The sequence below is a fragment of the Antechinus flavipes genome, chromosome 4 (genome assembly GCF_016432865.1).
Source record: "Antechinus flavipes isolate AdamAnt ecotype Samford, QLD, Australia chromosome 4, AdamAnt_v2, whole genome shotgun sequence".
NCBI lineage: Eukaryota > Metazoa > Chordata > Mammalia > Dasyuromorphia > Dasyuridae > Antechinus > Antechinus flavipes.
In genome coordinates, this window is record NC_067401.1 from 55,460,882 (window position 1) to 55,486,710 (window position 25,829).

General features: G+C 34.9%; 1 protein-coding gene across 4 annotated transcripts in view; it reads left to right on the forward strand.

The window, feature by feature from the left end:
* The first annotated feature begins 10,740 nt into the window (after positions 1-10,740).
* The window catches only part of WDR47 (WD repeat domain 47), a 76,171-nt gene continuing 61,082 nt past the window's right edge, over positions 10,741-25,829 (forward strand). For 2 of the 4 annotated variants that reach the window (XM_051993166.1, XM_051993167.1), the window contains exon 1: positions 10,741-11,038. The gene's annotated coding sequence lies outside the window, so the exon portion shown is untranslated. The remainder of the gene's footprint in view (positions 11,039-25,829) is intronic. The other 2 variants (XM_051993168.1, XM_051993169.1) reach the window with 1 other exon arrangement.

Here is a 25,829-nt window from a genome sequence, read left to right on the forward strand (position 1 = left end):
TGTATCATTTTACATGTATAAAGGATGATGTGTGCTGAGTCTTAATTATCCTTTAAAAATACTACTTTGGGGTGTGAGTTTGCTCTTCAGCTACTCTTCTAAATTATCTTGAAGAACACTAGATAATATAAGCCACTGAAAAACTACTAGTATTTGAGCTGCTTATCAGCTTCTTAACAAGTTTGATAATGGAAGGATGAGGTGGTTCATTTTTAATCTTAGAAGGTTCAGATTTTATATCTTATAGGAACTATAACATTTCTTAGGCAGTTTTTAAACAAAAATTACTTTTTGTAGTAATTTTCAGAATGCCTTTATGTGAGGTAGAAAGCATAAGTATTGTGTGTCCCCATTTTATAGAAGAAGAGACAGAATAAATGACTTGTCTACTAGGGATATGTGAAAGAATTAGGACTTTTTAAAAATTCAAGTCCACAACTATATCACACCTCCATATACCAACCTACTTTAAAATAAGCTTTGACATATAAAAAAATGTTTGATGACTTTTTTTTTTTTTTTGCATCATAGCTATTTCTGGATATGATCCCATCTAACCCCAGAATTCAATCCTAAAACAATCCTAAAACAAGCAAAGCAAACCCCAAAATTTTAATAATACAAAGCACTGCTCATTTATTTATTAGCACATTCATTGGAAAAGATAAGCAAGGCAGTGCAAAAGTCTAATATCCAGATTATTGCTCTTCTTGTTCAAGATAAATCCCCATTCAAATAGCAATTGTATTTTAAATTAGGATTACTTATTGAAAAATAATATACCAATACTGCCAATTTTATGGGTATAGTTTGAGATTTAATTATATAACTATATTAGAATTTATCATTTACAAATGTCCCTTTGCACAGTTAAGTTTTAAAATCTAATACTAATCTTTAAATTATTTCCCAGTTTTCATGATTAATTCTAAGATTGCATCTTTATCCTATACAAAAAAGTTGAAGTGATACTGAAAGCTTAAAACAGACCACATACTGACTTCTATTGTCTTACACAATACAATTAACTTTTTAAACTTAGAAACTTTTGATTGAAAGAAATTATGGATTTCGGTGCAGAGTATCCCCAGGGCCTAGAAGATGAAATTCATGAGAAGTATTGTAAGCAGCATCTCAGAGCTTCCAAAAACTTTACAATATCTTTATATCTTTAAGAACCATAAGCACTAATTAATTTCTGGAAAAGCCTGGTAGTAATGATCATTGAAGTTCAACTCGAATAGAAATGGGATCACTAAACTATAAAAACCCTGCAAGTTGCATATTGACCATGTTTTAATTATTCCATTATTAAATATTTCCCAATTATATTTTAATCTGGATTGTACTGCACTCAGAAATGTTACTCCACATGTAGCCTTTGGACTTTGACTTTTCTGCTTAAATGATCATGCCATTTCAATAAATTTATTTCTTTACTACTATTTTATTTTAAAGCAGTTTCTAAAAGCTATCTCCTCAGCGTCTCCAGAATTCAGAAGTAGTGTACAAGTAAATGTCTGGTTTCTCTATTTCAAAGGACATCGGAAATGATGAATGGAATTAATCAGCTTGAATAACAAATTGTATTGTACCATGCTTAAATATAATTAGCCTGGGATAGTGGGCTTGGCATTGGAAGACAATTTACAACTTTTTCTTATATGTAAGTATATTATTTGTCTTGACTATATGAGAGGTATTTTCATTTGTGTCCAACTCTTTATGACCCCATTTAGAGTTTTCTTGTCAAGATACTAGTTTGCCATTTCCTTCTCCAGTTCATTTTATAAATGAGGAAACGGAAGCAAATAAGGTTAAGTGACTTGCCGTGGGTCACATAGCTAATGAATGTCTGAGACAAGAACGTGAGTCTTCTTGTCTCCATACTCAGCACTCTATCCACTGTTCCACCTTGCTGGCCTAGGTGGAAAATACTTTTAAATCATAATGTTCCATGCAAATGTGAACTATTAGAAATAATTTTAAAAAATCTATCACTTTTCTCTCCCACTATGTACAGGAAAAAATAAAAATATCCTCTCACTACATGACAACCTGATCAAAAATCTTGTAACGTGTAACTTAACTAAATTTCACATAAGGCTCATATTTGCAGAATTTCAAAGTTAAATTTTCTTCTGAATTCTGCAGTGACTGACTTGTGTGTTTTTCTTAGTGCCTGGAATTTGTATTTATTACAGTTACATGGAAAATAATCTGAAATTGTCTTTCAATCCTAAATAAGTTCTTTTGTAGAAAAGTAACAGAAAGCTTTTCTTCTCATTGCACATAATTTAGGAGAAAATAACTTTTTCATTAGGAAAGGCTACCTAGAAACTGGCAGCTACCAGTATTGAATACGAGTAGTTGAGCAGTTTTGAGCTGGAAGGGACCTCAGAGCTCTTGCTTCTTATGTTGACACTAATCTCTGTCTCTTATCTCTCTCTCTCTCTCTCACATATCTTATCATCTTTCCTAAAACACCCATCTAGATTGGTGGGGCTTATAAAGTTGTAACCACTTTATTACATTATTCATTGTCTTTCATTTTTTACATTTTACATTGATTCATGTCTTTCAATATCATGTGAAAGTTTTTATCAATATCTTATTTTGTACATCAACTTCATTTCCAAATATTTCCTTTCTTCTTTCCTTACAGAGAGGTATGTCCTGAAAAAAAGTGATTTGTAAATTAACCAATACATTAACTAAATCTGAAAGTATATGGAATGTCCTGCTTCCAATTTCCCTGCCTTTGCAAAGAAGGAAGAGATTCAGTTTTTTCATCAAACTTCCCCTCTGAAATAATATATAAAAATCATAGTACTAAGTTTAAATTCTTATTGGTTAAGGATTTAAATCATTAAGTAATGACTGCACAATATTAGCATTTTAATACCTGTATCTTCAAATTTTGTAATTTTTGAAGATCCAAGGCCCATATCCTTTAAGTGACTCATCTTTTGAATGACTTGTTTACATAGTGACAATTAGTAGAAAGACAAGCTGATATAATCTTAGTAAAAGTGGGCTGATATGGAAGAAAAAGTGAGATCATCAGTTTAATTGAGATATCTTGCAAAAATCTGATATTGCACTAGGAAACCAATATTTTGTCAAGATATTTAGAAGTGTCTGTGGTGACTATCAGCCAGGTAACTTGTACTATTTTTTAATCTGTCATGAAGTATAATAGTCCCACAATTCCTTCTGGTTAGACATTTAGCACACAATCCCTGCTTTATTCATTCAATGAGTTTTATCAACAAATATTTGTGTCAAGCAATATACAGTAGAGATTTTAACAATGGACTAACATAGACATTGCTTTTTAAGAGTTTACAATTTGGTAGATGAGGTACATACACAAATAACTAGAATAAAAAACAATATGTGATAAGGCTTCCTTCATCTCTAATTATCTGTTCAAAACATCATATATTATCCGAATTAAAATATAGCAATGTAATAACTGTCTATTTTTTTTCTGGGCAATATTAAGATATTAACTATAGCTACTCATTGAGAATCTATGTTGTTTAGAAGAATAGCACATATTTAACCTATAGTGGATTTCTTGCTAATCTGGGAAGGGAGGGAGAAAAAATTGAACACAAGATTTTGCAAAGGTGAATGTTTAAAACTATCTTTGCATATATTTGGAAAAATAAAAAGCTATTACATAAAAAATGGGGAAAAAAAGAAGAATCTATGTAAATAGACTGCTTCCTGGTGAAGTATACAGATAGAAGGTTGGGATATATGCCACCTCTGGGTCCAGTCCAAAACTAGTACCACCTCAAAATTTTGAGAGTTTATGGATGTCTAATACAGTAGCTAATAAGCCCCTATTGACATTTATCAGTATGCTTCTATTTTATGCAAGTATCTATATATCTAGAGATATAAAATTTCCCCTTACTACCATTTTGGCTGCATCTCACAAATTTTGGTATGTTGTCTTATTATTGTCATTCTCTTGGATGAAATTATTGTGTCTATGATTTGCTGTTTCATCATTCATTCTTTAAGATGAAATGATTTAGTTTCCAATTACTTTTTGGTCTATTTTCCCCTGGCCTTTTATTGAATGTAATGTTTATGGCATTGTGATCTGAAAAAAATGCATTTACTATTTCTGCCTTTCTGCATTTGATTTTGAGGTCTTTCTGTCCTAATATATGGTTAATTTTTGTGTAGGTTCCATGAACTACCGAGAAGAAAATGTATTCCTTTTTGTCTCCATTTAATTTTCTCCAAAGATTTAGCTACTGTAGCTCAGTTCCAATTGATCAATGATGGACAGAATCAGATACATCCAGAGAAGGAACACTGGGAAATGAGTGTAAACTGTTTGCATTTTTGTTTTTCTTCTCAGGTTATTTTTACCTTCTGAATCCAATTCTTCCTGTGCAACAAGAGAACTGTTAGGTTCTACACACATATATTGTATCTAGGATATACTATAACATATTTAATATGTATAAGAATGCCTGCCATTTAGGGGAGGGGGTGGAGGGAGGGAAGGGAAAAGTTGGAACAGGAGTGCAAGGGATAATGTAAAAAATTACCCAGGCATATGTACTGTCAATAAAAAGTTATTAAAAAATAAAAAAAAAATAGGATCAATGGGAGGGGAAGTGTGTGTGTGTGTGTGTGTGTGTGTGTGTGTGTGAGAGAGAGAGAGAGAGAGAGAGAAAGCGAGAGAGAGAGAGAGAGAGAGAGAGAGAGAGAGAGAAAGAGAGACAGACAGACACAGACACAGACACAGACACAGAGACACAGAGAGAGAAAAGACAAGACAGCTTCTATGTTCAACTTTGCTCACTCCCTTAATGCTCTCTGGTACAGGCACAAGGCTTCGCCTTCTCAAGGCATTCAAGAGCATAGAGCTCTCCCCACTTGACTGCCTCACTGCTAAATCTTCACTATTTAAAGTCCCTTGGTTTATTTGTTTAGCTAGCCAATCACACTGCTTTAGACAAAACTAAGGGAGAATTTGTGCCTATCAAAGGGATCCCAAGGAAAAAAACAGTGTTGTACATCATTTTTTAGAATCTAACCATGTCTATTGAATGATTGATTGAGGTGAAAGTGTCGAATCCCTTACACTAGGTAACTTACCTTTCTCTAGATTAAAGTATTCCCTCTGTGAATATTTTTAACATAGGAGTGTATAGGTGTTTAAGTAAAACTAGCACCTCTGGGGTGAGGGCTTGCCAGTCCTTTTCAGAACTGCTTATCTATCTACCTTTGGTGTCTACCAAAACTCAACTCTCACCTGTGGTTCCACAAAGCTGTAGCATGAGAAGTAGTCGCATGCTGATTAACAGGCTCCTTGACAGGCTAAACACGTGCTTCAATTGATGAGCCTCAAACCCATCAGTGAGTTAGGGAGATGTCTATCCTAAGCACAAAGACTCTCAGAAGATTGGGTGGATGAGAACAATTTGTTCTAATGACCACAAAGTCAGTTGCACCAGCAGATGTGGGGTGCTTAGAACTTAGACACAGCATCCCAATCCATCACCAGTTATCCTTACTTCGCCTTGCCACTGAACTTTGATAACTCTGGAAGTAATCAATCCAATTCATCCACAGAGTCAAGAGATCATGTTTGTTATATCATTGGTCCTCTTTAAAAATGAAGGAGTAACAACAATTTTAATACATTATGTTCTTCTGCTTGTAATTTCTCAATAATGCTGCTTCTAGGGAATAGAGTTGGAGTACTTTCTTTCCTGACTTAGAATTGATAAAATATAATAAATATAACATGGTTGTCTCTGACCCCACTATCTAAGGATTAGGCCTGTTGGATTCACACTTCATACTGCCCTTCTTAGATACACTGAGAGAAATGGGGGATTCTATTTTCTCTTTCATCAACAGGGGTCCCTACCATCAGTGTTCTTTTTAACCAATTATCATTGGGTAGCTTTTACAAAGGGATATTTAATTTACAGATATAAGAACAAAAATACAAACCTTTCCCCCAACATTGTGCTACATTTCCCCTTTTATCACTTCAGACTCTAGATGTTCACAGTTCAGCTTATTTCCTTCATAGTATTTGTCCATCAAATTTGTGTCCAGCTAGGCTGGAATCCTGGACCTTTGTTCCTCAGGACATTGATAGTGAGCTGGCTGCTTCCTAGACTCTCAGGTTTCCATTGTTCAAAAGAAAAAAAAAAGAAAAGTTAGAGGATCCAGGCCTATTTCTTGGCACCCATATAGCTTGAGGCTTAAGGGAAGGGACCTATAGCTCTAGTACTTCCCCTTACAGTATGACTCTCTCACCGCTGTTAACAAGGCTACTGTGCTCTCTCAAATACAAATACAGCTAAAGCTGTGGCTACTGCTGACGCAGGCCCTTTTAAAGATGTCAGCAGGTCTAGTGACATAGCTAGACTCTTAACCATGTATTAGGCCAAATGGAATTAGTTCCAAAAAGTCCACATGTGCTTCAATCATTTACAAGTCTTCTAAAAGCAGCTTCTTAGCATTCTCCATATGGATGATTCTATTTTAGCAATCTAATGAGATATTTTGAGAAATGATTATTTTTATATTAATTATCAGTTATGGAATTGGGATTTAGGTTTTCCCTTTCTATTATTTCCTTATTTAGGGATCTCGGCTTTTGTAGATGGTCATTGTCAGTTTCTGAGGGATATTGCTAATAGAAGAGATTGCCCAAATAAGAGTACATGCTTCTTGTTCCTGGGCAGAACACCACTCAACTAAAAGACTTTATTTCTGTTTAAAGTGTAAACAAAATCCAGTTTAGGGGAGTTTTTGCCTCCAGGAAACAAGTCCCATGTCTTTGGACACCTCTATTAGAATTTAGGATGACACAGTTTACTAAGGAAAAAAATATCCAGCGGTTTGGATAGACAGATTCTTTTTCCAGATTGCTGGAGGTAGCTGAGTCCCAAGATCAAGTCACATTCTGAGGAGCAGCTGAAGACTTTTAGTTCACCTCCTCATTCATATGTATCTACCCCCCTCACTAATTATTCATCAATCAGGGTTGTTTTTCATTTGTCAAGGAGCTTGACAAGGGTATTTAAGTATTCAGGGATCTTTATAGTTTTGTCTTTGGTTCCTGAAAAAGACCACCAACTATCAATCTATTGTATTTGCTAGCCTACTGATTATTAATTACCCAGAAACTCCATCTATTATGCCACAGATCTCTTTTATTGTCCTGACTCAGTTTCCCTAAATTGTCCTGGCTCTGTTTCCCTTATTGTTCTGCCTCAATTTATAATTGTTCTGCTCAATTCTGCAAAACCAACCCTCCCTCTTAATCAGAATATTTGGTAAAATCAAGATCTTATATTTTAGAATATCAGAAACAGTCTTATCAAGATGCCCCTCCCCATCTCTGGGGTTCCTCCCTCCATTATGTCATCTCATCTCGGGTGACTTACCCCACCCTGTCAGCATCTAGTTCCTGCTCTCAGCACCTTGAATCTGCCCCTACCTCAGTCTACCTCCTGAGTCTGAGCCATGTGTATATATGTCATTGAGAACTCACATTGTTTGCTGGATTCTTAGAGAAGATAGTCTCATTCAGTCCTGGGACCAAACCATGGATCCATTTGGTCCCAGTAAATCTCTCCCTTTCAAATAAAATATTAAATACTCTCTAATCTCTATCTTGCTTCAGTTTCTTTAGCATTACACATCTCTTGGGCTTTTCATCCAAAACAATATGCACATGCTCCCGATTCCTATGGCATGAGACAATAAACCCTATTATATAAGAAAAAGTAAATGTTCAGAGTTTAATTATGTGGAATAATTGATGTCTTCCCTGGAAAAGGATTAAAGTTGCTGACGCCTGTACTAGATCTTAATTCATGCTTTCTTCCTTTCCTGAAGTGACCTGATTTTTTCTTATTTAGTATTGTTTTAAATATTTCTTCTTGTAAAGTTCCTTCTGGCTTATTTTGTGGTTGTGAATTACTTTTAATTTGTAAGATTAAGCTTAAGTTATTCAAGTTTGTTCACAACTCGGTACTAAAATAGACTGTTAAGTGTCTACTTCAGGGAAAAAAATCAACTCACAAGTAATATTAGTTATATAGATGATGATAATGTCATAATTATTACATTATAATATACATTATTAATTACATTATAATATTACATTACAATATTATACAATATAGTATTATGATATAATGTTTAGCAAAATATTTTGGAGATATCCTGTTTCCCAAAGCTAAGGCCCAGCAAACAGGCTATGTTCTGAGTTTGGCATAACAATAATTCTTTGCACTCAGGATGATATTACCCTCTGGCAAAGTGTATTGCTTGGACCAGCACCAAGTGGTCACTGAGGGATTTATTTAGCTCCTCCTATTTTCCAGGGCCATCCATCACTCTGCACTTCTGTTCCTATCACAGAATTCTCATTCTGTATCTCATAGGGTGGCCATGACTCCCAAAACTTGAGACATACTGTTCCCTTGGGTTGAAAGAACACCTGTGTTGTCTCAAGAAATGCTAATCATGAGAACTATCCTAAAATCTAAGAACAATTGTGTTATGAGCCAATCCCTTTTATGTATATAAGTAGTCCCACAACCAGCAGTGTTAATCCCTCTTTCTTAAAGGGGGAGGCTTCTATTTGTAGGGGTTGTTTTCCTCCTTGAAATTAATTAAACTTCTGCTTGTGTCCTGACTCCTTTTCCTAGCTTGCTTTGTTTCAGCTTCAGCCATCCATGGATTAACCCAGCTTACATATTATATACATATTATATAGCAATATAATATTATATAATAGTTACTGAGATAATATTAGCAAACACACATAGATTTTATTATTTACAATGAAATTACTAAATTAATAACTGTATTGTTTCTTTTGCACCTCCCCATGCATATAGTACAATATTTTGAATAATATAGCAGCTACTATGTACCAGGCACTGTGTTAAGGTCTGGGGATACAAAGAAAGACTTATGTAAGATAGTACCTCTTCTCCAGGAGCTCACAATCTAATAGGAGAAGATAACACATAAAAAGAAGATGAGAAGAGGAAAAAGTTAGAGCTGATGTTAGTCCTTTGAAAACTGTAAAACCCATTAAAAGAGTAAAGTACTATTATCATAATATTCATGACCAGTGCAAGCAAGACACAATTTATGAACTGAGTGGGAGTCTAAGTGGAGTTAAGTTATAATAGTAATATTATCAGCATAATGGTAGCATTATGAAGGCGTGTGTAGGATACAATTATAATTTCTTTTTAATTGCTTAAACAATGTCATGAGCCTTTTAGCAAGGGGGTGTTTACCAAATAAAAAAATCTGTATATTAGTGATATTTGGAGCTATTTTTAGGGAGGGGTTCATTGAGAAAAGCAATGCTTCTTCTTTGGGCCAAAATACAACTATTTATGTGTAACCTTTTTGAATCTGAAAATGCTACATAAGCATGAACTATTATTGGTTCAGTGTGTCTGGGATCTTATCCATATGGGTGTTATATCCATCAGTGGAGACTATTTTCCAGGCTTTCTCATTCTTTTTGACCTTTGTAAATGTCCTAGTCCTTTCTAGCTTTATATCAGACTGGAAAGATTGATATATTTATGGCAACACATTTTGTGGTGGCCAAAAATTAGAAACAAAATGGATGTTCATCAATTGGGCAACAATGGAACAAATTATGTTATATAAAGGCAATAGGATTTTATTGCACCACATGGTAAATATGACAGATTTCACAAAAATATGAAAAGACATATAATAATAATAAATATTTCCTGGACAAGAGAGATTTTTTTCACTTTTCAATTTGTAAACCTTTTCCTAGCACAGTGCCTGCACATAATGGGACAGTAGGGACTAGACCTGTGATTTTTTTGTATAGAGATTTCTTTATGTGAGTACTCCCTCTATCAGCAGGTACCTTATCTATTATTCATTATAGTTTTTGTTGTTGTTGTTTTATTCATTATAGTTTTAAAGAATTGTCTAGAGAAGAATTTGTCCAGGGTAACATAGAATGTATCAGGAGCAGGTATGTGCTAGTCATCTCAAATGACACCCAAGGGTTGATTATTAAATTTTCAATGAGAACATTTATATCTCAGAAATCAGCAAACACTACAAATATTGATTTATTGTACTGATTGTATTGTATTGTTGATAGTCTAGACTTGAGATGGAGGAAATGTTAATAATGCAGGTTAAACTTAAAAATATTTTTTAAGAAAAGCTGGTTGATAAATATTGACCAGTTCACTATTGACAGGGCAAGCTTTGAACACAGGTCTTTCTTCCTGGCTCTTTCTGGTGCATAAAAAACTATTGGATAAGTGATCGGTATACAAACTCGTGAAACCTTTATGGGACACCCAGACAATCAATACGTGAGCTGGACTTCATAGGATGGGCAGAAGAGACAGCCTGTGGAACATCCACCCCCCAGCCTGGGAGAAGTTCAAATTGCATATTGCCCCCAAAGAAGCAAGTGACTTCACTACTTAAGGCTTCCCACATAATGACACTCTAGGGCATCCCCGGGGTCAGGAGAATGGGAGGGCTGAGAGTCTCTTTCCCCTCCCCCTCCTCCCAATCTCCTTCTTCTCCCTAGACTTCTCCTCCCAGCTCCACCCTTCTCCCCCCGCCCCTCCCTTCTCCCCCTCCTCCCTCTCCCCCGCCCCTCCCTTCTTCTCCCGTCTCCTTCTCTTCTCCCTAGCAGGATTCCAGTCTCTGCCTTCGGCTCAGGCAGAGGCCTGGCCGCCCGGATTGGCGGGGTCCTGACGAGGCTCAAGGGGGCGCCGTGATTGGCTGGAGTTCTTTGGCTCGAGCCCCACTTGACAACTGCAGTCAGGGAGAGGCTGTGCGGGAGCCGCCGCCGCGGGGCCGGGGGAGGGACCGCCTGCCTGCCTGCCTGACCAAACGACTGAGGCACTGACGGACAGACCTCTGTCGCCAGCAATCCTTAGCAGTGCCCTCGGGCCTGGCTTTCTCCTCTGTCGCATCTCTGGCTTCCCGCCGGAGCCCCCAGGTGAGTGACCCCTGGGGAGGGAAGAAGGTAGACGAGGCGGGGGCGGGGCCGAGCCGGGCCGAGCGTCCGCATCTGGTTCCCTTGGTCACCACCTGTCAGAGGGCCCGGTGCCTGGGGCGGGATGGGGTGGGGGGGGACGCCTGGGAGCCTCCCAGTGCGGGGGAGGGGGATTGGGGAGGGCGTGGGCCTCCCCCCCATCGCACCTGGACCTAGGTGCCCTCCAGCAAGGGTCGGGGCGGGGATCACGCTAAACCGGAGGTTGGACCGAGGAGCGTATGCTTCCCCTTGATTTTCCTGCCACGGCCCCCCAGCATCACCCAGAGATGATGCGCCCTGCCGGGTGGTGTCACGGCTCTGAGTGGCCCTGGAGCGCTTCGACTCTGCGCCTCTTATGTAAGGGGGGGGCGTGGTATTGTTGGCCACAGGGTTGTGGGAGGGGGCACTGCGTGGAAAGGAAGGTCGCGGGTGCGAGTGGGGAGAGTTGGGGGAGAGCTGCTCCCAGCATTCGGAAAAGGCTGGAACGGGAGGGGCCGGGCCCTGCCCAAAGAGGGCTGCCAGCACGGACTCCCTCTTCCTCGGTTTTATTTGGGGGGTGGATTAATTTGACCAAATGATTCTCCTTAACCTCCCAAACGAAGCAATACTAATCTGTCATCCTGACTGAAGGAGTTTTCTGAGCAACTTGGTTCCCCTTCCTGCATGAAAGGAGTCTTTGTTCCATCCCGATTCGTAGATTATGATCCTAACACTTATGTACCCTCTTTCCCTTCCTTTGTTGTGATTTAATAGAATGTTTCATAATGTTGATAGCAGGAAAGTGAATCTCTGGGTTTTTAATTTATTACAAATGTTTTTTCATTGCAAAGGATTTTCATTGCTATTACATTTTTTTTTTTTTGTCTCTAGTGTCACGTGTAAGTAGCGACTCGCTTCCCCCCCCCCCCCCCCCTTAAACTAGAAAGGAGAATAAACAAATAGGGTTCTCTGTTAAAATCATGTACTCGTCACTTTTGGAAATTATAGTGATAAATAATTTTATTTAGGGAAAGTAGTTTAATTTTAAGGTGATGTGAAACTATTGTGTTCTATTATATTTAAGTGACTCCAGTAATTTTATATTTGCTTTTTTTTAGAGATGTTAAATTAGTCACAGTCACTCTATCCTTTTATTCTTTTTTGCTTCCAAATAAAGACAGTAAAAAAGGGATTTAAACAAATGACATAAGCTAAAAGAAGAAGGAATCATTCATATTCTTGTTGTGTGACAACTATTTAAACCTTGCCTTCCTTATTCTGTCTGTAAAATAAGGCTTTTCAGCTACCTACCAAATGCACAGGATATCAATATTTTAATACAAGGTATGACTCCATTTGAGAGTCTTTAAAAAAATGCTAACATGCTGAGAATTCGTGTCTAGATCACCAGTTCTAGTGCATTGTAAGATCACCTGAGTTGAAATCTTATTCTGCTGTTTACTGGACCTTACTTAAGTGCATTTCTTTATAAATGAGGAAAATACCTATTATTTTAGTCACAGGAATATTAGTTAAATGATACTTGTGACATGTTGAAAACAAAGTGCTGTCAACTCATAATTGTCCACACTAATAGAGGGGAACATTGGCAGGGATAATTAATGCATAATTCACTCTTTTGGTTGGGATCAAGGACATGTTACTCACATGGTAGAAACTATTAGGGAATTAAGAGACTTGTTGGCAGTGCAGAATTGTATCCCAGAACAAGCTTGGACATGCTAGAGTTTGGTAATAGGGAATCTTAATGTGAGGTGTTTACCACCTGGCAGAGGTCTTTGATTTCCTAATGTTACATGGTCATTCTCAGTAACTCCGTCAAGATTGCTTCCTTACTATATGGCCTCAATTTACCTGCAGGCATATGACATCAGGGATAAGCTTCCAAGAATTTAAATTTGTCTGTTGGGTTCTCTGATAATCTTGGGTGGAATCTCTCTACTAACTTCAAATGATCTCTCAATTGTCAAATTTGGTGGCCTTTTCTGAACTCTGGTATTTGACACTTTAACCACTCTCTTCTCTAGACTTTTTTTTTTTTTTTTTTTGACACTGTTCTCTCTTTTTTTTCCTCCTACCTATCTGACTGTTTATTTTCAGTCTGTTGTACTGGATCATCATTCATATCATTCTCTTACCTATGGGTATTTTTAAGACTCTGCCCCAGACCTCTTCTCTCTAGTCCCTCTTAGTGACATTATCAGCTTCCATTTGCAAATGTCTCCCAGATCTTTATATCCAGTCCTTGTTGCTTTATTGAGTTCTGGTATTATATCACCAGCTGCTCTTCAAACTGAATTCATACTGTTGGCATCTTAAACTTATTGTGAATAAAGTGGAAATCATCTGTCCATATGTATATGGACATATATGTATGTCTATAATATACTCCTCTTCAGGAGTTTTTTGTTGTTGTGGTTAAAGATACTACCATTCTTATAATCACCCACATTTGAAACCTTGGTGTCATCCTCTATTCTGTCCTCTCTTTCATGATATCATGTATCCAGTAGATTGCCCAATCTTTTTGCTTCTATATATAACTCAGTATCTCTTCCTCTCTTTCCATTCACATAGCCACTTTAGTTTATGCCCTTATCACTTCTTCCCTCAGTATTACTGCAATCACCTCCTAATTGGTTTTCTTTTCTTTTCTTTTTGCTGAGGCAATTGGGGTTAAATGACTTGCCCAGGGTTGTTCACACAGCTGGGAAGTGTTAAGTATCTGAGACTAGATTTGAACTCAGGTCCTCCTGACTTCAGGACTCTACATTACAAATTACAAATGCTTATGGTAGGCATGCTTGATATGCTGTAGAAGTTTTGTTTCAAATTCTTATAAATTTGTTTTAAATATTTTGTATTTTATTACATTAAATATGTACCTATGAAAGCTCTATGCACTGCACTACCTAGCTGTCCTGCTTCTAATTGGTTTTCTTGTATTAAGAATCTCCTCACTCCAATCTGTTTGGCACACAAAGAACATTGTGATTTTCCTAAAGCACAGATTTTGATCATGCCACTCTCCTATTTAAACTTTTCTTATTTCCTCTGGGATCAAAAAGAAAGTCTTCTCTTTGGTATTTAATGATCTTCACAACCTGTAATCATCTTATTTTTTTCAATATTATCACATATGACTCCCCTTCTGCGATTGTTTCTTACACATCATACTCCATCTCCCTTCTCTATGTCTTTACCTCTTGCCTAGAAAGTATTCCCTCTTCATCTGTTAAGAATTCCTAGTTTTCTCAGACACTTAACACTTCCTAGTTGTGTGATCCTGGACAAGTCACTTAACCCTAATTGCCTCAGCAAAAAAAAAAAAAAATAGAAAAGCTAGTTTCCCTTAAAGTTCAACTCACATTATACATGAAGCCTTTCCTAAAATCACAGCTGCTATTTTCTGCTCTTCCTCCAAATTACCTTGTATTTATTTAGTAAATGCACACACATAGATTCACATCTATTTTGTTTCGATAGAATGTAAACTCCTTAGAGACTTAACATCTATTTGACTGTTTCCTTTGTATCTTCAATACCAGATATAGTAAGTGCTTAATAATTGTTTGTTGATTGATTTTTTTAAAAAAGTCTTCCATAAGTGTCTTTTTTCTATAATCTTCTCATGTAGTTTAAAACTTTTTAATATCTTGGACTATGTGAAATAAGTGGCTCGTCACCTTAGTGAAGGAAAACAAGTTTCATTGTATTTTATGCCAGAACTTGGTATTTAGTTTTGTATCAGTGAAAGGTTATAGATAGATTTTATTTGATTTGGGATTAAAAAAACAATTTGGATAATAAGTGGGTATTTCCTAACTCTTTTCATTTGAGGAAAATGAAAGATTTTATTTAAAATTGCTACTATCAGAAAATGCATGCTTTATTTATTTAAAAACAATATTTTCCCATGGACAAATTTAATTGTTACCGACAGGGACTCTATTTTGTGACACTTGTTGACATGATGAAAAAGAAAATGGAATTTTGAGGAAAATGTTCACCTACTAAAAATAAGTTTTCTGAATATGACATTACAAATGCTTATGGTAGACATGCTTGATATGCTGTAGAAGTTTTGTTTCAAATTCTTATAAATTTGTTTTAAATATTTTGTATTTTATTACATTAAATATGTACCTTTGAAAATAACATTGGATAGGGTTTTTATTTCCCTATTTTAAATAAACTAAGATTTTAAAATAATGTTGTGAAAATATTTCACTGAATAACTTATAAAGCATCTTTTTTTTTTTTTAATGGATTTGTGAATTTTCATTGGTGTAGAAACTATCCTCTACCAATGCACATCAGCATCTATTAAGCAGTTTGGAGATTTAGAAAATTATGTGTAGCACTGAGAGATAAAGTGACTTATTAAGGGTCATTGTTAAGGAAGTTTGTGTAAGAAATTGAATTTGTACCCAGAACTTTCTGATTTCAGGACTGTTTGTCTATCTGTCATTTCTCAGTATGATCTTAAACAGTAGCAATAACTTAATAAAAATATAGGAATTTATAGCATTTTTATTTAGCTCAATTCTGATCAAAATCACACCTGGAATGTTATATTCCATTTTGGTTGCCCCAGTCTAAGAGTGATATTGACAGTTAAAGTCTGCCTATGAGATGGTGAAGGCATCATAGAGTGTTGACATTATTGTTGAGTTGTGTCTGGCTCTTCCTGACCCCATTCAGAATTTTCTTGACAAAAACACTGGAGTAGGTTTGCCATTTCTTTCTCCAGCTTATTTTATGGATGGGGAAACAAGGCAAACAAGGTTAAATGACTTGCCCAGGATCTCACAGCTAGTGAGTGTCTGAGGCTGAATTTGAACTCAGGTCTTCCTAACTCTAGATCCAGTGTTCTGTCTACTGAGCCATCTTCACAATTTTCATTCAGTTGTTTTCAGTCACGTCTGACTTTTTGACCCCTTTTGGCATTTTCTTGGCAGAAATACTCTAGGGTTTTGCTGTTTCCTTCTAGCACATTTTACAGATGAAAAAACTGAGACAAACAGGAGTAAGTGACTTATTCAGGATAAGATAACTAGTAAGTGTCTGAAGTCAGATTTGAACTGAGGGCTTTTCCTAACGATTAAATTTGTCCAGTGATAGAATGGGCTTTGTCCATAAGAAGTGAGCTCCTTGTCATCATTGAAAGTCTCCAAGGTTTCTAGGGAACCATTTGTCAGAGATGCTGTAGAATCCATTACACTTTGGAAAGCTGGACTATAAAGGCTTTTCTAACTACAATTTATAATGAACTTGTATGTATACATATAATATACATGTGTTCATGTAATTAGTAAACATGAAATTAGCATATGTCTTTGTCTACATTATCTATTTACAGAAATATGTAGATAGATTGTACTGTTTGCTAATAGTAAATTCTAGAATAAAAAACTTAATGGAGGCAGCTAAGTGGCTCAATGGATCCAGTGTTGGCCTGCAGTCAGGAAGACTGGAGTTCAAATCCTGCCTCAGATACTCACTAGCTTTGTGACCCTTAGCAGGTCACTTAGCCTTGGTTGCCTTATTCTGGTGGACATAGAAATAGAAAACTGTTTTGGTACCTTTGCCAAGAAAACCCCCATAGAGGGGTCACAAAAAATCAGCATGGTATGGATGAATAACAACAAAAAAACCATTATGGCTAATTTCACAATATCTACTCCAAGGAGTAGTGTACGTAGTTAGTTGGCTTCTGAATCTGGAAAACTTGAGCTCAGTCAAGTACTATATCTTCCATATATTGGCAGGACCCGAGGCAAGTCACTTTCTGTGCCCCAGTAAGTCTAGTTTAGCAGGTGTAGCTGCATGATTGCATTGGTAGAATTCACTATTCCTTTTCACAGGCTGGAAAGTGGAGGCATTGAATATAGACAGCTTTTTCCTAGGAATATGACTGTGAAAAAAAGGAGAGATATTGGATATTATGCTTGGGAGGGTAGAAAGGTAAATGAAGATTTTTTTTTTTTTTAAGCTAGGAAAGAGGTAATAGATACTGAAAGGTTGAAGATGAAAGAGAGGGAAGAGATGAACTCTAGGAAAAAGTTTAACTTTTTTTTGTGTCGCAGACCTCTTTGGTAATTGGGCAAAGCCTATGAATCACATTTTAGAATAAATACAAAAAGTAAAATACATAAGTTTTCAAAGGGAACCCACCAAATTGAAATAAAGTTATAATTTTTTTTTCCATTCAAGTGTATAGATCTGACATAGATCTCTTGTGTATCTGTGATCCCAGGTAAAGAATTCCTGCTTTTGGAGGAGAAAAGAAGGGGCATGTAATATTCAAGTAGAGGGCTTAGCTTGTCTCATTCCTATTTTTTCTTACACCTCTCTCCCATCAAACTCTTTTCATCCTCCAAAGTGAAAAAATATTAATATTAAACCTACATAATGGAAAGCATTTTTGAAAAAATGAAAGCCACATTTGGCCATCTTTGAAAAGTCTCACAACCTAATGTATTTTTGTATAATAATAGATAGCAAAAATACATGATTTTCAGTAGGAATACAAGTATATAAAATAAACACAAGTTTTATGTTTTGACAATGCAGTATGAATTAAATCATGATTAAAATGTCATAATTAGTATACATTTTATTCAAAATACAGATATTGAAACTTTTTTAGATTTCTTAGTCAAATATTCCTATATGTTTAAGATAGGTTTAGTATCTAAATTATTATAAATTACATATCTTTGTAATTTATAATAATTTAGATACTAAACCTATCTTAACCTGTTTTGAATTTTTTTTGTTATCATTTTGTATAGATACACACCCATACTTTTTACACTCAAAAGTAAAAATCATAATAATCCTTTGATTTCTTATTTTTTTCTTTTCTAAAATTTTCTCTGGAGTAAATTTAGATTTTTAGGAATCACAGTTTTGAGAATTAAGAACGCTAGGGAATTTAATGTTAGGCATTAATTTTAGAGACAGTTTCTCACAAAGGGAAACTAGAACTTTGGTTTCTAGTTCATTGCTTTGTTGATGAATCCTTTGTTCCTCTGGAAAAATGTAACAATCTAGTCAGCTTGATGATGCAGATTTTTAAATTACTAGTAGGGCAGATTGTGGTTTGACAATTTTTGGGTAAACATTTTTTGCTATTTCTCTCATGGATGTGATCTGATTTTAAATGAATGAGTATAGAAGATAAAGATTGCATAAAAATATAACAGCTAGAGGAAAGAAGAAGAGATTTCTGTGTCTCTATTCAAACCTTCATCCTTAGGGACTGGTGATCAACATCAATTACATTTTACTGTGATCAATTTTTGGATAGTGGGTTGGAGGGGAGATTGTAATTAGACATTCAGAGAATTCCATTGTCATATTTGGTTAGCATTTTCTTAATGCTTAAAAAAAATTAAGATAACTTTCCTTTTCTCAAACTTTAATTTATTTTGAAATATCAGATTTATTTAAATTGTCTTGTTTTTGTGTCGCAATATTCAAGGATCATCTTGCTTTTAAAGATAATGCTATTATTAGATTTCTGAAATAGATTGTTTTTAAGATTTTCAAGATCTGATTCTTTAATTTTTGCATTTGAACTGTTTTGTTTTTTTTTTTTTTGAAGTCTTAAAATAGATAAATATTTTATGGTTTACCTAAAGAGTTAAACTTCTGGGAATAATAAGTTATACCGATTGAGGATTTCATGGTATTTTCATGACAACATGTTTTTATAGGTTTTTATTAATTAATAGAAGCATCTTAAAATACTTCTATAAATATATATCTTGAAGAATAAATCAATATCTAGATCACATATGAGGATAATTATTAGAACTTCTAGCAAAATAAAAATGTATAGTTTGGGATATGAATATTTTAAACACATATAATTTTTTCTTCAACAATCTGCCAAAGTCAGTGGAAGAAATAAAGTTTAAGTGAGAATTGAAAGTATTGTAGAATCTAAAAATTGGAAGAAATTTCCTAGTTGCAAGAATTGTCAATAATTGAATCTTAGAAGAGAGAGAGTTACAAGTATAGAGAAAGGCAGGTGTAAAGACATCAAGATAGAAGAGTACAGGATGAGACAGGAATGGCTATAGCAATATTTTTGAGTGCTCAATCGTCAGTACCATGAAATAATGCTGGAGAGAAATTATAGCCCAATTATGAAGGACTTTGATTGCTATGCCAGAGAATTATGCATCCTTTGGTGGGCAGTGGGGAGTATCAGAAGATAATATCATCAGATCTGTATTTCTTTACTGTTTAGATGGATCTGTGATATCTGAAATATGGGAACTCCTTTTGATGATGTATGTATTAAATCAGTTTTATCTGCTTATCCCATGTACCTCTCGTTCATAGCCTTCTAGTAAATCTGTTCCAGGGGATCTGCCTAACATATAACGTAAGAGGATCCTTTCTCTAGTTCTCTTGATATTGCAATTGCCAGCCCTGTTTGTAGTGGCCAGAAACTGGAAAATGAATGGATGCCCATCAATTGGAGAATGGCTGGGTAAATTGTGGTATATGAATGTTATGGAATATTATTGTTCTGTAAGAAATGACCAGCAGGATGAATACAGAGAGGACTGGCGAGACTTACATGAACTGATGCTAAGTGAAATGAGCAGAACCAGGAGATCATTATACACTTCGACAACGATATTGTATGAGGACATATTTTGATGGAAGTGGATTTCTTTGACAAAGAGACCTGAGTTTCAATTGATAAATGACGGACAAAAGCAGCTACACCCAAAGAAAGAACACTGGGAAACGAATGTGAACTATCTGCATTTTTGTTTTTCTTCCCGGGTTATTTATACCTTCTGAATCCAATTCTCCCTATGCAACAAGAGAACTGTTCGGTTCTGCAAACATATATTGTATCTAGGATATACTGCAACATATCCAACATATAAAGGACTGCTTGCCATCTAGGGAAGGGGGTGGAGGGAGGGAGGGGAAAAAAAATCGGAACAGAAACGAGTGTCAATATAAAGTAATTATTAAATAAAAAATTAAAAAATAAAATTAAAAAAAAAAGATATTGCAATTGCCAAACCAATCAACTACCATAAATTAATTTCTTAACAAAATATTTTTTTGGGGGGGGAGGAAGAAAAGATCAAGAACCTCAAAGGAAGTATTGAGAAAAGTGGGAAGGAATAATAAAATCTTACCAAAATCAGATCTAAAACTAAAATAGCAAAGCAATGATCATCAGAACTGTTTATGCAACATAGAGAAGCAAACAAACTTCTCTTCATAAGTACAAAGATCCTAGCAAAGGGGTACTGATTCTGTGACAGAAGATTGCTAGGACAACTGGAAAACAGTTTGAGAGAAAATAGGGATAGACCAACATTACACATTATATAAGACAGGCTCCCAAAGAAGACATAGCTTAGATAGAAAAAGAAATTACCTTTCAGATCTATGGAACAATAGTGTTAAAATTAGAATTATTTTCTCCAATAAAGGTCTTATCCAGGATATTAAATAATTGATTAAAATTTTTGAGAAAAAGATCTCTTCTTCAGTGGATAAATAGGCAAAAGATATGAACAGGCATGTGGTCTCAAAGTAAGAAATCCAAGCTATCAATAATCATAAGAAAAAATGCTTTAATACTTAGAAAAATACAAATTAAAACAATTCTGAAGTTCCATGTCATACCAATTAAATTGGCAAAAATGGAAAACTACTAAATAGTGGAAAAGTTTTGAGAGGAATAGAATGGCATATTATCGTTCCATAAGAAATCACTTAAGGGATGATAGTTTCAGAGAAACCTGAAAAAAATTTTGTGAACTAAAACAGAATAGAACCAGAAAATAATTTATTCAGTAAAAATGTTGTAAAGAAAAGTCACCATTAAAACACTTAAAAGAGTACTCTGATGAATGTACTACTGTGATTCTGGATCATTAAATGTAGATGTAGCCTGCTACTTAACATTAGGGAGATGATGAATTAAAGGTACAGAATAAAACACAGGTTTTGGACATATACAGTGTGGGAATTTGTTTTGTTTGATTCTGATGTATATTTATTACAAAAGTTTTTTCTTTTTTCTTTTTTTCCCTCCCAGTTAGAGGGAAGGGAATAGTAATTAGAGTTGCCAAAAAAGGAAAAAAAGGAAAAAAGAAGAAGAGGGCTATTGAAGCATTTTAAAATTTTTATAAAAATGTGTTATTTGTTAACATTCATTTACAGTTTTATTTGAGCTTTATATTGTTTCTCTTTCTAGTCTCTCCCTCCCTCATTGAGAAGACAAGAAATATGATATCAGATAGTGAAGTTGTGCTAAATACATTTCCTTATTAGTCATGTTGTTTTAAAAAAAAAAAAAAGGCTAAAAGAATAAAGTTTAAAAATTAAGCTTTTTGAAGCTTTTTAAAAGAATGCATGGGAAAGAATAGAGTGTCAGAAGGAAATACACATAAGCAGACAACTTTGAAAGCCACAGGTTAAATTCATCATTTACTTACAAGAAATAGTAAGTTGTTCATTGAGATTCACAGTTTCATACATAATCCTCTTTCTATTCCAATTTATATTTAGAAATATTCATTTTTAGGATATCACATGGTCTTTTTTCCCCCAGACATACATTTTTCTGATACATATTTCTTTATACTGTTTCTCCTGCATGGCTTTTTGTTTATTGAGTTGTAGCCTGTTCGTGCTCACATTCTACCTTTCTAAAAGTTACTCTTTGTTGTTCAGTCATTTTTCAGTTGTGTCTCTTTGTGACTCCATTTGGGATTTTCTTGATAAAAATACTGTAGTGATTTGCTCTTTTTATAGATGAGGAAATTTAGGCAAGCAGAATTAAGTGATTGCTCAGGATCGCGTAGTTAGTATTTGAGATCAGATTTGATGAGTCTTCCTAACAGCAGGCCAACTGTCTTCACTATGCCATCTAGCACTCTCTATTCCCCTTTGAGTGAAATTCAAATTAATTTTTTTGGGGGGAAACTGTTATATTTTATTAATTGATGATAATAAATATCACCAGGAGAATATTGCTATTAAAAGGATGGGCAATTCTTTCAAGGAAAAACCTGGTAATTAAAAACATTGATTAAATTTCTCAAGGTTAATCTAGTTTGCTTTCCCCTCTTTGGTCAGTTCTGGACCCAATTTATTGTCCATTTGCAGCATCTTTCCAAGATAAATATGCTGTCAATTAGGAGACACAGTGGATATATTATTGGAATGGAATCAGGCTGACCTGAATTGAAATCTGACTTTAGGCACTTAATTGATGTAATTACCCTGGGAAAGTCATTTAACCTTTCAACCTCAGTTTCCTTATATGTTAAATGGGAGTAATATTAAGCACCTACCTCTTAAGATTGTTGTGAGATAAAAGGAGTTAATATTTTAAAGCACTTTGTCAACCTTAAGTGGTGTATAAATGCTAGCTGTTATCATTATTACTACTACTACCAGTGGACCAATTTTGCAGGTTATCTTGTTAACTGCATATTATAGCCTGAATGATAGGTAACTTCATTCATTTGTTTTCTCTTTCTCTTTTCCTAATAAATAGTTTCCTATGAATAGTTGTAATTTTTGAAACAAAGATTAAACTCATGTATTAGGAAATTACTATGTGAAGGATAAATTGGATAAGGAGTGGCTGAACATGAGGAAACATTTAGGAGACTGTTACTGTGTCAGGTGAAAAGTTGGTAAGGGCCTGAATTAGTGTTCGGACAATGGAAATAGAAAGGAGGGGACTAACAGGAAGAGATTGTAAAGGTTGAGTCAGTAGAAAGAAGGAAGCATCTGAGTGACTGAAAGAATGGTGGTACCATCATAAAAAAACAGGAAAGTTGGGAGGAATGAGTTTGGTTAAAAAAGAAAAAGAACTAAGTTTTAGACATATTGAGTTTGATATAATGGTAGAGTTTCAAAGTGAAGGTGTTCATCAGGGACTGGAAATGGAGGACTGGAAATCAGAGAAAATGAAAACTAAATAGAGAAAATTGGAAGTCATCCATATAAAGCTGATATTTGAAATCACTGAAATAAATGAGATTGCCAAGAAGAGTACAAGACCTAAAAGAGGGCCCATTACAGAGTCCTGGGATACCCTTAAAGGTCAAGTAAAGGAGACTTGGATTTCTTAGACAGGTGGTTAGTGAACCAAGAGAAATGAGAATAGGCAGATGAGAGAGATTACAGAAAGAGAATCAGATTGGTGACTAATTGCTTGAATATTGAAGATGAGAGAAGTCAAAGATACACTGAGGTTATAAAATCCCATTGACACACTACTCAGAAACAGAAGATGAATAGATGATGAGTTTCATAGAGATATTCAATGGGCTTTTGGAAATGTGAATTTGGAGTTCAGAAGAAAAATAATGTCAGAGAAAAGGATTTGAAAATCATTTGTATAAAAGTGATAATTGAGACTGGTTTTAGATGTTATCATCAAGGTCGGTCATATTGAGAAAATAGAGAATGCTGGCTCCAGAGTCTTGGGAAGTATATTTATCAAGAGGATGGTAAGAGGGGATAATAGAGAGTAAGAGAAAGAACAATCTAAGAAAAGCCATAATAGAAAAGCATAAAGAAAAGCATGGTAGGAGATTTTATTAATAAGTTTAATTTCATTTAATCTCTCTCCAGACATTTTCTTCAAATTAGAATTTTCAGATGTTTTCATTATTTCTTTCTTCAATTGCAAGGTAGTTCACTTTTGCAAAGTTAAAGAAGAAATTTTTGGTTACGGAAAATGAATGAAGTCTGTTTTAAATACTTTTTCCATTAAGGCAATAGATATCCAAATTGCAAAAAACCTGAGTTTCAAAATTCTATTGCCCTAATTTTGGTTCATCATTCTTGTCCTCATTTTTTCCCCTAGCAAATTTGAATTTCAAATAAGTAAAATAATTTCATAATACATCTTCATTTGAAAGGAAGTGTATATTTTTGAAATCTCTTTTTTTGGAAAGAAAGTCATTGATGAACCTCTTTTTATGGATTTTCTTTACTATATATCAAATGTACATGAGCTTATTTTCATTTTATTATTGCCAAAATTATGTCTTCAAGGTAAAAAAGTATCTCCTACAAATGACTTTTCTTGTAATTTTGTTTCATAGGATAGTAAAATGGAATTGACATGTAGAATCATCTGGATTTGAATTTTGATTGATGATAATTTCACTTCCTCAGTGTTTTATCTATTTTTAAAGACTATTTTCATCCAATTCATATAATGAATTCTCCAACTAAAAGGTTTTTTTTATTATTATTATAGCTTTTTATTTATAAGATATATGCATAGGTAATTTTTCAGCCTTGACACTTGCAAATCCTTTTGTTCCAACTTTTTCCCTCCTTCCTCCCACTCCTTCCCCCAGATGGCAGATTGACCAATACATGTTAAATATGTTAAAGTATAATTTAAATACAATATATGTATACATGTCCAAACAGTTATTTTGCTGTATAAAAAGAGTTGGACTTTGAAATAGTGTACAATTAGCCTGTGAAGGAAATCAAAAATGCAAGCAGACAAAAATAGAGAGATTGGGAATTCTATGTAGCCATTCATAGTCATCTCCCAGAGTTCTTTCCCTGGGGGTAGCTAGTTCAATTCATTACTGCTCTATTGGAACTGATTTGGTTCATCTCATTGTTGAAGAGGGCCACGTCCATCAAAATTGATCATCATATAGTATTGTTGTTGAAGTATATAATGATCCTGCTCATTTCACTCAGCATCAATTCATGTGAGTCTCTCCAGGCCTTTCTGAAATCCTCCTGCTGGTCATTTCTTACAGAACATTAATATTCCATAATATTCATATACCACAATTTATTCAGCCATTCTCCAATTAATGGGCATCCACTCAGTTTCCAGTTTCTGGCCACTACAAAGAGGGCTGCCACAAACATTCTATAAGTTTTATTCTTTAAATAAAATTCCAACATATTTTGTTGTTGTTTCTTTTCTCATACTCATGTGTTTGCTGGGGAAATATTGAGTCACTGAGACTTTTCCCCTCATTTTTTTTTTTTTCCCTCCAGTGGTAGGGAGACTTACCTGCCTCAGATTTTGCTTGATAAATAAGCATTTTGTTTCCCACGTATATTTTATCCTGGCAATCTTTAGCTAATATGCTAACATAATTGATTTTAGCTAACTTTTTAGATTGGAAAATGAAACAAGTATTTTGAATGCTGATAATTTTGAAGTTTGGGGGACATTTTGAATGAAAATAATATGTACTTTACCTTTGTAGAGTAGAGAAATGTTTGGTTGTCTTTAATATCTGAATTTGTCTAAATTTTTTTTTCAGGAAATCTCAGTTTTTCTAGCCATAAATTAAAATATTACAGAATTTATTCTTTGAAGGAAGAAATCACCTGTTTTTAAGCCCTCATTTTCATCTTTTTTGCAATATTGTAATAGATTAACAGGTCTTTTTGCCAGTATTCATTTTCTTTTTTTTTGTTTGTTTGTTTTTGTTTTTATTTTTCTGAGGCAATTGGGGTTAAGTGTCTTGCCCAGAGTACACAGCTAGGAAGTGTTAAATGTTTGAGGTCACATTTGAACTCAGATCCTCCTAACTTCAGGGCTGGTGCTCTATCCACTGCACTGCTTAGCTGCCTCCAGTATTCATTTTGCACTAAAAACTGTCCATGCCAAACCCGTCTCCTTTAAAATACCCAGCAAATCAAATCACTTTTCTATGGTTCCCAGTTGCTCAAAGAATTAAATAACGTTTAA